The 14,761-nt window shown below is 33.1% G+C and overlaps 1 pseudogene; it reads left to right on the forward strand.

The window, feature by feature from the left end:
* Positions 1-462: 462 nt before the first annotated feature.
* LOC109237624 lies at positions 463-12,689 on the forward strand (annotated as a pseudogene).
* Positions 12,690-14,761: the final 2,072 nt, after the last annotated feature.

The following is a 14,761-nucleotide window of genomic DNA, read 5'->3' on the forward strand; positions in this document are numbered from 1 at the left end:
TAAAAACACCACCAATTGTTATTCAAAATATTTGGGAAGTTGACTACGCAGAATTTAGTGAGTCTAACAAAAGTAATTGGTAGGTTAATTCCCTGAGGATTCGACGCTGGGCTAAATACTCAGATTATATTTGCAACGTCCACTTTATCGTTTTTATAAGGCATAGATGGGCGTGATCAGCGTACTTTTCCTAAGATGGACTTGCAGATCAGGCCAATGACCACAAGGTTTATCTAGTGCAGCATTTGCTTTTCTATGCTATGTTTCTTTTACTATGATCTCATTGTTTCATAGTAAAGGTCATCGTCCCCCTTTGTGTCTTTCTCTTTGTGCATCATATTCTGGTCCTTAACGTTAGCCGGTCCCAAGCTTGCTACCAGCAAGGATAACCAAACCTGTTCTCCATCTTTCTCCTCTCTTGATATTAATCTGGTTATTCAACTCCAAAGTTCTACAAGCATCATGGCTATCTTCACTCTTTCTGAGTTTGTTAATTTTTCTTTTATTCGTATACGCCGCAAGCTCTCTGTAAGCAGTTTTCATTTTCATCCATATGACAGGAGAATGGACAAGTTGATGGGAGAAATCGGCGTGTTCTTCAGAGTCACTGGAAACCTTGTGACTTCTGCACTTGTTAATGAAATGTTAACTATGTTCGACCTATTTCTCGACCTTCATCCGAATTTTATGAGTCTCTCTAAAAGCTGCAAAACTTTCTTTTCTCGAATTCTTTTTTAGCTCATTTAGTGCTACAAGAGTACTTTGGAAATTTTTAGTCTACTTCCAGTGTTGCAACAGTTTATTTGACATTATAGTTTATCTTCTTACACATATTTTTATTATCAGGTGTTACTGCATAGCCATACTTTTTTTTGGGTTACATATTGATTACAAACAGCAAGATTAAAAAGAATAAGATTTTCTGTAGTAACTGTTTAGTCTTCTATTTCTCTTCTGAGTAATATCTCAGTATTAGCTTTGTAGTGTCCCATTTCTTTATATAAGCTCATCCTTCAGAGACATTATCACTATACCTTTAATTACAACATCTCAATAGTAGCTATGTAGTCTTTTATTTCTCTACACAACCTCATTCCTTGGATTGTCACTATAGTATAGTTGTGTTCACGTTGGCCCGGGCTGCCCCTCCACTAGATGATTGTCAATGGACAAAGAATGAAAACGTTCGCCCCAAAGACTAGGAGAGAAGTTGGTGACGGGTCGAACGATCTCTTCTTCTCCATGCTTTCACATGATTATTGCCAACTGCAGCTAATTAAGGCCATTGCTAATAAATTTGTACGTAGTATTTTTTGCCACAAAATATTAAGATAATTTTTTGTTCTTAACTTTTTGTGGAAGATAGAAACTCGATTGATGAGTGAGATGACCCAAAGGCATAAGTATTTATATATTGTTAAAAAAAAAATATTCGAAAGCGAAATTGAAGAAAGCTTGAGGCGTGATAACGACTTTCCTTAGAGAAGTTATTGCCCGTATACAGATTTGGGAAAAATACAGACAATCTTCTTCGGGATACAACAAGCCACAAATTGATACTTGCAGATTTTTCTGAATTATCTTTGTAGGGAAACTCGTGTTTATTTATAGAGAAAAAGTCAGGCCTTTTCCGAAAAGACACTTTATTTCATTAACAGATGTGTCTGTTTATTTGAATTTTAAATTCAAATAAAACAGATTTTCTATTATAGAAATAAAAAATAAAATTTTAATTTAATAACCAGCCCGGCCCAAGCCCAAGTCCAAGTATTTAATATTACTATATATATATATATATATATAATTTATAAATAAATATTCGCACATACACTTAATAGTGTATATTCTTAAACAAATATATAAAATGGACAAGAACATAAAAAGCATAAAGGAGCTTTAGACCATCGATGTGGGAAAGTCCCACTTTTCCCTTATTTTTTAACAAACTACTTCTTTCATATATAATGGTCAGCTTCATCTTGTTTTTCTTGTCTATTTAAAATTTATTTCTTCAGTTGCCTTACTTGACTATATAATATACCAGATACTCACCAATTAATACTCAGCAGCCTTTTTATTTGATTTCCTCCTTGGCGTCTCCAACATAATAGGTGTAGTATTTGTTTAAATTAATTATTTTTTAAGATATATACTCCCTTCGTTCCAATTTATGTGAACCTGTTTGACTGGGCACGAAGTTTAAGAAAAAATAAAGACTTTTGGAATTTGTGGTCCTAAACAAGTTAAAATGGGGTCCAGAGTATTTGTGTGATTATAAAAGCTTCTCATTAAGGGTAGAATTGGAAGTTTAAGCTAAATTGTTTCCAAATTTAGAAAGGGTTCATTCTTTTTGGAACGAACCAAAAAGGAAATAGGTTCACATAAACTGGAATGGAGGGAGTAGTAATTAATGTGCTGTGGGACATCATAAATAATGTTTGCTACTCATATAATCAATCGTCAAACAAACATTACTTTATTTTGAAAACATTTGCCATTCATGCGCAAGGATTTCAACTTAATTATTGGTTTTTTAATTTTGCTTTTTTATGACTCCGGAATTCATTGGAGGTGAAGTTAATGCATAAATGCAAGGAATTGAAGAACAAATACTTGAATGTATCACATCCAGCTGGGCATGTAGCAAAGGAATCTTCAGGAGCTTAAGCAGTAAACTAAGTCCAAAGCCTCTAAGCGTGCAACGGAAAAGAGAAGTGAAGCAGGGATGGCAAGGGGAGCGGTGCGGTGCGGTTGCGGAGCAAACCTGCATAAACCCGCGAAGATCTCAAATCGCCCCGCCCCACATCATATTTTCACCTGCATCCACCCGCTCCCACATAGACCCGCGTCCGCCGTACCCGCTCCGCACCGCACCGCATAAATGTTTTTTTTTCCATTTTGTTTACTTATTTTCTTTTTATATTTTGGTTGGAATTATCAATTTAATCAACCAAAAAATTAAAAGTTCTTTTGTTTCTTAAGTGCTGAATCTCAATTAAAAAAAAAAAAAAAGCAATTACTACTCATTTTTAAAAACGCTAATGATCCCTTAGTGTATTAATTTAGTATTCATGATAAAACAGTATTCACGTTACTGTAATACTATTTCTAATACCCCTTAATGAATGTCTTTACATCACAATTCAGTTTCACAAAACAGATTGTTATATGTCTTAGTTTTTATGAAAATATATTCTTTTAAGATTATGAAAATATCTCTAAGTACTATTAACGTATTATCTTTGACGAACTATATCTAAAATTATTATTAATATAATAAATAAGTTGTTTATGTTTTCTTTCTCCAAAGGATTAGCAATTTGTTGAGAAGCAAGTTTTATGAGTCATATGGTGATCACAGGGAACTCAGAATAAGAAGAAAAATCCTTACTCCCGTGTGAACACGCATAGACCCTGCCCCGCATCAGTTTTTATGAAGAGTATTTCTACAGCCCCGCATAGCACTAAACCCGCACCCGCACCGCCCTGTTTGTCATCCCTAGCTGCGAGTTTCAAGTTGCTTCAGGCGTGAAGCGTCCGTGAAGACCTCAATAACTGAAGCTGTTCGAAAAAGGAAAAGAGTAAATTTGACCCATGATTTTTTCGACATCTTGAAGCGCGTAGAAAGCCATTACAGAGTTTAGAGACCGTGGAATTCGTCTTGAATTTTTCTTTTTCTCTTCTTTCTTTAATTTTTATGTACTCTTGAGAGTTAGTTGAGATAGTTGCCACGATTATGAGTGGCTAATTTGCTTAGTTATGAGGTTATGGGTTTTACATGAATATTGTTGTTTGAAGCTTGAATTGACGAATTTGATTTTATTAATATTAGTTTATATATTTAATCCTAAGCTTAATTTTTTTACTGCTCATCTATCAATATGAATCTAGAATTAAATTCAAAAGTGAGAATTTTAGATGGCAATATACTTAGTAGAGCAAGTTCTTGAACTTGGGCATCGAAGAACAGAATTGCGGTTAGAATAGGCGTACACATAATCGTCTTGCTTGGGTATTATACATGAGATATTTATGCATTCTTGTTAATTTCATAAACATGTAAGCATTAGGTTAACTTGAATAGACGAGTAAGAACTCGAGAAATTCTTTTAATCAATATTAATCATGTGTTAATAAACTAGATAAATTAATTAATCAATTCAAAGGAATAACAATGGAATATTCTCTTCTATTGAACTAAATCCAATTTTACATACGTGATTTGTTCAAGTGCATATTTTAATTTTTTGTTTTGCAATTCGTAAGTTAGTTTAGTTAATCCAACTGTTGATAAATCGCTTAAATAGATTATTGTATTAGTTTCATTTATTAATAGTTGATAATAAGTCTATATGCAAATGATACTCTACGTCATTTGTTCGAGTGCTTATTTTAATTATTTCTTTTGTAATTTCTAAGTTATTTTAGTTAATCACATCCAACGGTTGAGAAATCACTTGAATAGATTATTGTATTAGTTTCATTTATTAATACAGTCAAACCTCTCTATAACATCATCATTTGTTTTGAAATTTTTGGCTTTTATAGCGAATGGCCGTTATACACCTATAACAACATTTGACGTTTAACTATTTTTTTGGTTGTTATAGATAAAACTTATCCAAAAATTAATTTTTTCTAATGTTACATATATAAGATAAGAAAAGATTTCAAATTTAAAATCTCAGAAGATATGCATATTTCACTAGGTATATATTGAAGAAAGCTAATATATTATTAATAAATTCATTAACTAAACGTACAAAGATTTAAACTCTAAGGCACAGATTTTAATGCTACTAGAAAAATAAATTCTTTCCAAATTGATGGAAGAATTTTTTAATTGTAGCTTCGTAGATTTCATTCTTTTACTACCGATATAATACTTGAATTGACAAAGATTCGTGCACAGATTTTCAGCAAAAATGTATGCACTTGAAAATATATCATGTGCAGATCAAATCTTGTGTCTTATGCAGGATAAAAACTTTGCTCAATGAAAAAGATTGTGTGCACATTTTTAGAATTGTTATTAGTAATCTTAAATATTCTATTGAGCTGTTATAGAGGGATAATTTTACAAGTGTTCTACTATAAATATGGTTACTGCTGTTATAGGTAAAAATTTGTTATAAAGAGGTATCACTACTAGAATCCCTGTAAAAAGCGACCAAAGATTAGCGACCAAATTTGGTCTGTCAAAAAAAGCGACCAAAGTTGGTCGCCAAACTGCCGAAAATAATAAAAAAAAATATTTGAAATACTTTAGCGACCAAAGTTGGACGCTATTTGGTCGCAAATTTAGTCAAACTGTTGACTGGACTGGTCAGACTTGTTTGGTCAAAGATATACTGAGATTAGCGACCAATGTTGGTCGCTTAAGCGGGACCCACATAAATTTTTTTAATAATTTTATTATTATTTTATAAAACTTATAAAATATAAATAAATATAATTCAAAAGTTAGCGACCAAAGTTGGTCGCTTAATTAATAGAGACCAATGTTGGTCGCAAATGTGGGACCCAGTTCTAACATTTAATAATTTTTATTATTAATTTAAATATTATATAAAATATAAATAAATCTGATTAAAATTTAGTGACCAAACTTGGTCGCTAAATTAAATTCATGTACAGTTAGTGACCAACTTTTGGTCGCTAAATTAAATTCATTTACAGTTAGCGACCAAAGTTGGTCTCTATATGGTCAAAATTAAAAATCACTTTTATATTTACTATGTAAATAATATATAGTAAATAATATAAATGTAAGTCGTTAATACTTTTGTAATACAAGGGATGAATAGTACTACGAAGTGGGCGTGTGTGTCTATATATATATATATATATATATATATACACTTACGCTATACTATGCACTAAGTATAAGTTATAGGTAATAGCGTATCGAATATAGTTATATATATTTATATATGTTACTTACGCTATACTATGCACTAAGTATAAGTGTATTAGGTAATACTGTAGCGAATATAGCTTATATATATATAATATATATACTTACGCTATATTGTGCACTAAGTATAAGTGTATTAGGTAATATCGTATCGAATATAGCTTATATATATAATATATATACTTACGCTATACTATGCACTAAGTATAAGTGTATTAGGTAATACTGCATCGAATATAGCTTATATATATATATATATATATAATATATGTACTTACGCTATATTATGCACTAAGTATAAGTGTATTAGGTAATACCGTATCGAATATAGCTCATATACATAATATATGTACTTACGCTATATTATGCACTAAGTATAAGTGTATTAGGTAATAGCGTATCGAATATAGCTTATATATATATAATATATGTACTTACGCTATACTATGCACTAAGTATAAGTGTATTAGGTAATACTGTATCGATTATAGCTCATATATATATATAATATATGCTTACGCTATATTATGCACTAAGTATAAGTGTATTATATTAGGTAATACCGTATCGATATAGCTCATATATATATAATATATATGTACTTACGCTATATTATGCACTAAGTATAAGTGTATTAGGTAATACCGTATCGAATATAGCTCATATATATATAATATATGTACTTACGCTATATTGTGCACTAAGTATAAGTGTATTAGGTAATACCGTATCGAATATAGCTTATATATATAATATATGTACTTACGCTATATTATGCACTAAGTATAAGTGTATTAGGTAATACCGTATTGATTATAGCTCATATATATATAATATATGTACTTACGCTATATTATGCACTAAGTATAAGTGTATTAGGTAATACCGTATCGAATATAGCTTTATATATATAATATATGTACTTACGCTATATTATGCATTAAGTATAAGTGTATTAGGTAATACCGTATCGAATATAGCTCATATATATATAATATATGTACTTACGCTATATTATGCACTAAGTATAAGTGTATTAGGTAATACCGTATCGAATATAGCTTATATATATAATATATGTACTTACGCCATATTATGCACTAAGTATAAGTGTATTAGGTAATACCGTATCGAATATAACTCATATTCCTACCTATATATATTAAATTGAATTAAAATAAATTAAAGATATAGCGACCAATTGTTGGTCGCCATTGTGGTCAAACGGTCAGAAATTGGCGACCAACTTTGGTCGCTATTTTGGTCAAAATAGTCAATACACATTGGATACCAAAATTTGCGACCAACGTTGGTCGCTTTTTTAAAAAACAGAGTGTAAAAAACGGGTTTCCCCTCCCATTCTCTTATTTTCTTCAAAACATTTTCCCAATCCTCTCTTCTCTCTCTCACTCTCAAACCACCCCTCCCCTTCCGCTCCCTCCAGCAGCGGCGCCACCGCTTCCACTGACGCCCGCCGGTGGCAGCTGCTCCACCGCCGTAGTCATCCACTGTCCAGTAGGTTTCTCTCTCCTTTCTTTGTTTTTTTCGAAATACACTGATTTTGTTTAATTCCTTCTAGTTTGATTTGTAAAAATTAATTGTTCTTAGCTAAATTAAATCTATGATAATTGTTAGTAGCTACTAATTTAATTTCACCTACTAATTTGGGGATGAAAATGGTTAAGAGAGAGAAACACCTAAACTTTTAGGGTTTATGATTTTTTTCTTGTGAATTATAACCCGAAATACACTGATTTTGAAATGATTTTTTGGTAAATTTTTAGGATATGAATTGAACCTTTTAGGATATGAGTTGAACTTTTAGGATAAGAAGTGAAGCTTTTATGTATGAGTTAAATTTTTAGGATATGAATTGAACCTTTTAGGATATGAGTTGAACTTGTAGGATATAAAGTGAATCTTTTATGTATGAGTTGAATTTTTAGGATATGAATTGAACCTTTTAGGATATGAGTTGAACTTGTAGGATATAAAGTGAAGTTTTAGCATATGTATTGAACCTTTAGCATATGAATTGAACCTTTTAGGATATGAGTTGAACTTTTAGGATATATAGTGAAGCTTTTATGTATGAGTTAAATTTTTAGGATATGAATTGAACCTTTAAGGATATGAGTTGAACTTGTAGGATATAAAGTGAATCTTTTATGTATGAGTTGAATTTTTAGGATATGAATTGAACCTTTTAGGATATGAGTTGAACTTTTAGGATAAGAAGTGAAACTTTTATGTATGAGTTAAATTTTTAGGATATGAATTGAACCTTTTAGGATATGAGTTGAACTTGTAGGATATAAAGTGAAGCTTTAGCATATGTATTGAACCTTTAGCATATGAATTGAACCTTTAGGATATGGAGTTGAACTTTTAGGATATATAGTGAAGCTTTTATGTATGAGTTAAATTTTAGGATATGAATTGGAACTTTATAGGATATGAGTTGAACTTGTAGATATAAGAGAATCTTTTATGTATGAGTTAAATTTTTAGGATATGAATTGAACCTTTTAGGATATGAGTTGAACTTGTAGGATATAAAGTGAATCTTTTATGTATGAGTTGAATTTTTAGGATATGAATTGAACCTTTTAGGATATGAGTTGAACTTTTAGTATATAAATTGAACCTTTAGCATATGTATTGAACCTTTAGCATATGTATTGAACCTTTAGTTTATGTTTGATCTCGTAGGATATGAATAAACTTTTTAGTTTTTAGGTTTTGTTCTTGTAGAAGAGGTTGATGACGTTATTAGACATGCAAGGAACTTCCAAAGAATAACTAAGACACAGTACCTGGTGGAATGTGCCTTTAATTGTTCTTCTCATTAGTGACAATGATGATGAGAAGGCAATGGCATTGTTTTAAAATAGTGATGTAGGTAGGAATTTAATATTTCCTAAGTATATAAAAGAAGAGGCTTATAGAGGAATTCTGTACTTCATTTTCCATGAGGAAAGAAGTTTAATTGAGAGTGACAAGGTTGATGAAGACGGAAGGTTTTCCATTGGTCGTCGAGTTCCCATAAAACGTGGATATAAACTCTATGATGACAAAGATCATAGGAAGTTTTGTACTCAACTTTCTTTCGAGTCTGACCGTACAAGCTTAATGTGATATTGGTGATATTTTTTCGATTTAGAGAAATGAACAATATCACATTAAGCTTGTACGGATCAGACTTGGAATAAAGATGAGCACAAAAACTTCCTATGATCTTTGTCATCATAGAGTCTTATGACCACGTTTTATGGGAACTGCGGACGACCAATGGAAAACCTTCCATCTTCATCAACCTTGTCACTGTCACATCAACTTTCTTTTCCTCTTGGAAAGTGAAGTAGAGAATTTCTCTATAACCTCTTTTATCTACTTAGGAAATGTTAAATCCTACATACACCATCACTATTTTGAAATACATCTCGTTGCCTTCTCATTATCATTGTAGCTAATGAGATCAACAATTGATCAAAGACACACTCTGCCAGGTACTGTAATCCAAGTTATTCTCTGTATCAAAGCCACCAGACAGCTATGATTGCCAATGAAGCAAGGAGGGTCGAGCCTCGACTACATACATGTAAGTTTTTTACTTTTCATTAAGTATGTTGATTTACTTTTATATAATTTTGACTAGAACCGTTACGTTATGACTAGAACCTTTTAGTATGACTTGAATTTTTGTTATGAATTGGAATTTTTGTTTATGAATTGAAATTTAGATTTGGTAATTGAATTTTTTTGGATATGAGTTGAACCTTTAGATATGAATTAAAATTATTGGTTTATGTATTGGAATTTTTAGATTGCGGGAGGATTTTTGTAGAAGGGTGATGGTAATATTAGACATGCAAAGGAAACTTCCACCAAGAATAACTAAGACACAGTACCTGGCAGAGTGTGCCTTTAATTGTTCTTCTTCATTAGCGACAACGATGATGAGAAGGCAAGAACTGGGTTTCAAATAGTTATGGTGTAGGTTAGGAGTTTAAACATTTCCTAAGTAGATAAAAGAAGAGGTAATGGAGGAATTCTATACTTCATTCTCCAAGAAAGAAAAGAAGTTTAATTGATAGTGACAAGGTTGATGGTGATGGAATTTTCCGTCGGTCATGGGCAGTTCCCATAAAAACGGGTATCATAAGACTCTGTGATGACAAAGATTATAGGAAGTTTTTGTTCTCAACTTTCTTCCAAGTCTGATCCGTACAAAGCTTAATGGGATGTTGGTGATATTTCTTCGGATTCAGACAATGATTTGTCAGTCAAATATAGCGACCAGGCATGTTTGGTCGCTTTTTGGGCCTATAAGCGACCAACTTTGGTCGCTTTTTGTGTCTCCTTTTACCGGATTTCTAGTAGTGTATAATATAACTTAAAAAATCGGTTCTAAGAAAAACTTAGCTTTTATAGTGAATAATTATTTATATAAGGATGATGTTATAGAATAGATCTGAGGTTGATATTCAATTTATTAGCAAATGATACTCTGCTTATCACTTTATTACTTGTTGACTATATTACTTTCGTATGTGTTTTGCCCAACAATAACTACAAAGCAGGACCATTTAATTCCATGGTGGCAACTGCACATTTCGTTCGGGTTTTATTTAAGTATTTGTTAGTATCAAATTTCTAGCCGCCAAAATTTGAAAGTCTTGCTGGCCATACTTTCAGATTACTAAAGAAAATATTGATTTTGGCTTCACAATAATTAGTCCACAATACTAATAATTACATCATTTATGCTCTCTATCAGCTGAATATTTTGCCTATGAAAATTAATGGTCAACAGAAAGTAAACAAAGTCTGCTTTAATCAGATGTTGACAAACAAAATTGCAGAAAATATTATACTATTTGTACTTTCCGTTTATTGCCAAAACAAATGCCTATAAAAGCCTCACGCATACTCGCAGAAGTGAAACCATGAAAAAAGAGAACAGGAAAAGTAAAAAAGGAAGAGGAAAAAAAAGGAGAAAAAAAAAGGAGAAAAAAATGAAAAAGAAAGAAAGAAAAGAAGAATCATCGAATAATCCTCCATTTGTCTCCGAAAATGCAATTCCCAGCTTGGTTTCCATTTTCCTATTCCTATCTTTCCTATTTTTGTTGAGGGGAAATGGAAGAACTCTAATAGCCAAAGCAAAAAATTGCCACCAGGTCCATGGAAAATACCAATACTAGGAAGTATGCTTCATATGATTGGTGGAGAACCGCCACCATGTCCTTAGAGTTTAGCCAAAATATGGACCACTTTATGCACCTTCAGTTTAGGTGAAATTTCTGCAGTTGTGGTTACTTCTAGGGAGATGCAAAGAAAGTACTAAAAATCATGACATCGTTTTTGCATCTAGGCCTAAAATTGTAGCCATGGACATTATCTGTTATAACCAGTCCGACATTGCCTTTAGCCCTTATGGCGACCACTGGAGACAAATGCGGTAAATTTGTGTCATGGAACTTCTCAATGCAAAGAATGTTCGGTCCTTCAGCTCCATCAGACGTGATGGAGTCGTTCGTCTCATTGACTCTATCGGTCAGATTCTTCTTCTCGTGAGCTAGTTATTTTTACGCAGAGAATAATTTGGTTTGCAAGCTCCATGACGTGAGATCAGAATTTGGGCAAGTACTCAAGGGGCAAGACATTTTTGCCAAAAAGATCAGAGAAGTATAGGATTAGCAGACGGCTTTGATGTGGTAGCCATCTTCCCTCCCTACGTTTCTTCATGTTTTCAGTGGAATGAAGCGTAAACTTTTGAATGCCCACCTTAGGTAGACGCCATTGTTGAGGATGTCATCAACGAGCACAAGAAAAATCTTGCAGCTGGCAAGAGTAATGGCGCATTAGGAGGCGAAGAATCTAATTGATGTCCTACTATACTTATGAATGATACAAGTCTTCAATTTCCCATCACCAACGACAATATCCAAAGCTGTTATCGTTGTAAGTACTATTCAATACTACAATCCTATGCTTATTCTTACTCCCGTTATTCATTGCTAGCTACAAGATTTTTAATTTTTTCTAGAAATAAGATCTCTTGTTAGAAAAATAATCTAATATGCAACTTGGAATTATTAATTTGCAGGACATGTTTGCTGCCGGAACAGAAACTTCATCAACAACAACTGTATGGGCTATGGCTGAAATGATGAAGAATCCAAGTGTATTCACCAAAGCTCAAGCAGAAGTGCGAAGAAGCCTTTAGGGACAAAGTATGTTTTGATGAAAATGATGTGGAGGAGCTGAAATACTAAAGTTTAGTCATTAAAGAAACTTTGAGACTTCATCCACCGTCTCCACTTTTGGTCCCAAGAGAATGCAGGGAAGAATACGGATATAAATGGCTACACTATTCCTGCAAAGACAAAGTTATTGGTTAATGTTTGGGCATTGGGAAGAGATCCAAAATATTGTGGATGACGCGGAAAGCTTTAAGCCAGAGAGATTTTGAGCAAAGCTGTGTGGATTTTTTGTGTAATAATTTTTGAGTTTCTTCCCTTTGGTGGTGGACGAAGAATTTGTCCTGGAATGTCATTGTTTAGCTAATCTTTACTTGCCATTGGCTCAATTGCTCTTATCACTTTGACTTGGAAACTCCAACCGGGATCAAAGCCAAGAGACTTGGACTTGACCGAATTATCCGGAATAACTATTGCTAAAGGGTGACCTTTACTTAAATGCCACTCCTTATCAACCTTCTCGAGAGTAATTTAATATTGGCATAAACATTTTAAATTTCCTTCATCAATCTCATTATTGTACAATAATCTTCTCTTCTGTTGTTTTAGGCTTTATCCGATTTCCAATACATGTATTCTTTATTAAAAAATGTATCGCATTCCATGTATAAGGATGATGCTTTAATTTAATGGTGCCATTATATTTGCCGTAAATTGTACCATCTTCAGAACTTCTTCAGATTTTATGGTAACTTGTGCCATCTTAGAACTTCTTAAGATTTAACTTACACTGCTCCAGTGCTAGATTAGTTTAAAAGAGTTCAAACAATCAGCACATCATTTCAAAGAACTTGTTTAGGTTGACATTGGTAAGACTTTTTGTCAAATAACATATAGAAGGCAAGAAAGTGGGCATGCATAAAGGAGAAGCATATGCAACAAGAACGGTTACCTGGATGGTTAAACTTGATAACTGAGGAGAAACACTTAGTCAAGAATGAAGAAAAGCAAAGGCCATCACCCTCTTCTGTGGCGATGTCCAATTCCAACTCTTTAGTGGCAAAGTTGAGAGTATACATTTGGGAATGACCCAGCATTTCCTAGAAAACTAACAAGATTTGAAAGGAAACCATGTTAACAACTTAAATTTGAATATCGAAGCAGACTACAGTGAGGAAGGAAGAAGAAAGAGGGTAGATGTATGTTACAACCTCATATGACACTTCCAGTTTAAGCTTCTTCAGAGTTTCGACAATAGCTAGAGTGCTTGTGAGCATCAAAAATAAAAAGAATCACATAATCTTCTCCAAACAGTTAAGCTGAGAGAAGAGGGGAACTTTTCTTGAAAGGCACTTTGATAGTACGTCCAATGTATGTAAAAGACACAAGCTCTGCAGCATGAATCTTCATAGTCTTCAAAGCTTCACAATTGATGATTTTCATGGACCTAGACTTAGATAATGAACGAGCTCAAGAAATCGGAATTCAATAACGTCCTGTATTATGTGGACCTTAACAAATCGGAAAATTGAGAGTCGCCAATGTTTCAGCAAATTAAACGCTCAATAAATGCACCTCATGAAAATTCAACAAACTTTTTTGCTGCCTCAATTTCAAATGTGTCGTGGTTATATAATTCATTTCTGCAAAATTTATGTTCCCATAAGTATCTCCAGCGCTGGCGAGAGAATACAGGTTCTTTGCTGCCTCGTGGAAGTTCAAACAGCAAAGTATGGCAATAAGCACTCATCAGGCAAGTCGTCAATCCCATACTTGGAGAGATTCTGCATTTTCAAAATAAGAAAAAATAAAGCATTATTCATTAGCCTAGGAGTGGAATAAAAGGTGTTGGAGGTAGAAACTATAGTTTAAAAGTATTGTTATCTTCCGGCGCTTAATAAAAGGGGTAGGAGGGCATCAGATCATCCATCTTACTTCAACAGAAAGGAGATTAAAGGCCACAGAATTGTTGTATAGTTTCAACATCACTGGTAATTTGATAACGAAATTAGTACCACAAGCAGAACAAAAGAACACCAAGATCAGTGCATAGAATGCAATTTATCAGGAACCAATGAAATAGAATGCAAAGATCAGAAAGCATGACGAAACGAGCTGAAGAATAAAGAGAAGAAAGGTGAAAATTCAAATATTTTAACTTCTTATCATTTAATCACATGTGTTCATAACGAAAAGGAAGGGTTAATCTTTGAGCAAAAAATTTAAACACCTTATAATATGGACTGCGTTATAGACACACCCTTGTATTTCAAAATCAAACACTTAATATCCCTATAAAATGTAAATTCCTACTAAAGTTAAACGGCGTTACACTTGGTTGCTAACTTGAAAGCTTACTTCAAAGAGTTAGACCAAAGTCAACTTTGAAGCCTAAATCGTTAATTGAGAACATATGATTTGAAGGTTTCTATAGGTTCGTATTGATGGATTTTGGACTTGTAACTATGTTCGGTCTAGCAACTTGGGGGCTCAATCCCTCCTTTCTTTCCCCTGCCTCAGACACCTTGGAATAGATTTTGATTGGATAGGAGGTGCGGAACAAAACGTTGGTTTGATTGCTGGGATTTCATTGGGATGCATCAGTGAGAAAAGGAACTATCGAATATCTCTCCTCGCCCCC

Source organism: Nicotiana attenuata, unplaced genomic scaffold (assembly GCF_001879085.1).
Source record: "Nicotiana attenuata strain UT unplaced genomic scaffold, NIATTr2, whole genome shotgun sequence".
Lineage (NCBI taxonomy): Eukaryota > Viridiplantae > Streptophyta > Magnoliopsida > Solanales > Solanaceae > Nicotiana > Nicotiana attenuata.